At 61.4% G+C, this 2,250-nt stretch overlaps 1 protein-coding gene and 1 long non-coding RNA gene across 3 annotated transcripts in view; one reads left to right on the plus strand and one right to left on the minus strand.

The window, feature by feature from the left end:
* The window catches only part of S1PR2 (sphingosine-1-phosphate receptor 2), a 7,334-nt gene extending 5,257 nt beyond the window's left edge, over positions 1-2,077 (minus strand). Inside the window, exon 1 of one of the 2 annotated variants that reach the window (XM_006765747.2) lies at positions 2,056-2,077. The gene's annotated coding sequence lies outside the window, so the exon portion shown is untranslated. Of the gene's footprint in view, positions 1-312; positions 411-2,055 lie in introns of those variants that run through there. The other variant, XM_006765746.2, reaches the window with a different exon arrangement.
* The window catches only part of LOC107183407, a 1,815-nt gene continuing 1,143 nt past the window's right edge, over positions 1,579-2,250 (plus strand). The window contains exons 1-2 of the long non-coding RNA XR_001514201.1: positions 1,579-1,715; positions 1,878-2,158. This is a non-coding gene — a long non-coding RNA (uncharacterized LOC107183407). The remainder of the gene's footprint in view (positions 1,716-1,877; positions 2,159-2,250) is intronic.

The following is a 2,250-nucleotide window of genomic DNA, read 5'->3' on the forward strand; positions in this document are numbered from 1 at the left end:
CAAAAAGTCTATCTCTTCCCTGGGAGGGAGGACCAGGGCACTGCACCCTCATTTTCTGCAGCCCCAGGAGGCTCGTAGGCATCCTCAGGAGGGGTGGCTCTCCGAGTAAGAGGAGGGGAAACTGAGGCCCAGATGACTTCATCTTCCCAACTAGAGTTTTGCTAACTATAGCAGGAGCTTAAAGTAGGTTGGTGCTTTCCAGAAAGAGGAAGCCAGCCCCAGGCTGGGGCTAGCAGATGCATGCCTTGCCCGCTTCTCCTCCCTGGGTGGGCTCCCAGGCCTGGCTACACACCGGGCCTGTCTGCTGCTCACCTTTACCAAGGCAGCCCTGACTCCCTCCCAGAGGCTCCGCAAGAGGTCACTGGGCTCGAAACCAGGGGATGTCCAGGCCTGAAATGGAGCAAGAGGGACAAGTGGGAACAAGAGGCAGGGTTGGGAAGGGCAGGGAAGAGACACAGATCAAGATTGTGCAGGGGGTGATTAGGAGGGAGGAAGACAGGAGGAAGCTCTGTGCTTCCAGGAGCCCCTCCCCCGAGTTCCACTGAGGCAGGGCCTGTGGTTCGGTTCCCCATGGTCACTCACTGATCCCATGCCTCTTGCCTAGGGCAGCGCGCCCCAACCCCCACTTTCCTTTGGCTTCTCTTCAGCTGTCAGGTCCCTCCTACACGGCCATTCTCCATACAGCAGCCTGGGGAGCCCCAATATCTCACTCCAAATTCTTCCATGGCTCCCCACTGCCCCAATTGGCATGGCCCCTGGCCAGTTAGCTTCCTCCCACTCTCCCCCAGAGCCATTCCACTCCAACCACACTGGCCTCCTACAGGCCAACCCCACCTCCTAGCCTTTGCCCCTGCTGTTCCTCCGCCTGGCATGCCTTTCCCCCAAATCCTTGAGTGGTCTTCGTTCCCCCAGGGGTCTCCTCATCTTTCAAATTTCAGTTTTAAGGTCATTTGCTCTGACCCCTGGTCTAGAATAGCCGCTGTCTCCTCAGAGCATCTTGCTTTGTTATCTTGGCAGCACTTAACACTGGTGAAAAGCATGATTTCTAGATTTCTGTCTGGCTTCCATCGTAGAATGCGTCGGCAACCAAGTCCACTTACAGCCCCTTTGGATGGAGACCTCGCATACTCACGGTGCTCAGAAAACATGTGGGATGGATGTGGATAAACAGATGGACGGATGGATGGATGAATGAATGAACGAACCAACCAATCAACCAGCCAACGAAAAACAAATGAGGCCCCAGTGGGCCAGGGAGGGTGGAGGCTCCTACGTTCAGCCCAGCCCCAAACAGCAAAGAGGGCTGGAGACGCCCGGGTCTGCTGGCAGCCTCCCTGCTAGGCAAGCCCAGATGCCCAGAAAACGGCGACAGGACCCGCCCCCGCCCTTGGGCCACAGTCTCAGCCTCCTTATCTGGCGGTGGAATGTACGGTATCCACACTCGGGCTGCTGGGGCCGCACCTCCTTTCTCTTTCGCCACACACACGCACAGCATCTCCACAGCCGCCAGTGGGGTTGGGGGACCCCTCCCCGTCCCGCCAGGTGCCCTGCCCCAATACTCCCAGAAGACAAGGGGGGTGCGGGTGGGGGAGATCCCAACCTCAGCAAGCGCAGCACCGGTGTCGGTGTCGAGCCACAGGGGAGACTGTGGGCTCAGCGCGTGGCGCCGGAGCATCTGACTAGAACAGAGTTTGGGGAGGGGGTGGAAATCCCCGGTGAGTCAACTCGTGCCGGGGGAGGGGGCGAGGTTCCGAAGTTCTGCTGGGCCTGGGACCCAGCGGGGCCCATGCCGCGCGCGCCTGCACCCTGCCCCATCCCCGGGCCCCAGGGGGGAAGGAGAGGCGCCGGAGCCACAGTCACGCTCCCTTCTCTTCCAGAACAAAGCCAGGTCCCCGCGGGGGAACTGAAGGCGACGTGAGGAAACTGAGGCAGAGCGCCAGATGTGCAGACGGGCCGACTGCCCTCGCCAGGGGCCCCGCCCCTCGGCTTGGCGGCTCCTCGGCGCGCAGCACCTTTTGCTCAACCGGAGTTAGCCAAGAGGGGCGCCCTACCCACCTCCTACGCACTCCCCAAACTCCCCGGCACGCCGTCCTGTCTCCCAGTCTCCGGTCAAAAGGGTTTGGATTCCGCCTTCTCGGAGCCAACTTCCTGCCGCTGGGTAAGCGCAGTCAGGGGTTCGCGGCCGAGCCCGTGGGGGGCCGCCCGGAGTCGTGGAGAGGGCGCACGACGACCACTCCCCGGTGCAGCGGG

Source organism: Myotis davidii, unplaced genomic scaffold, assembly GCF_000327345.1.
Source record: "Myotis davidii unplaced genomic scaffold, ASM32734v1 scaffold1439, whole genome shotgun sequence".
NCBI lineage: Eukaryota > Metazoa > Chordata > Mammalia > Chiroptera > Vespertilionidae > Myotis > Myotis davidii.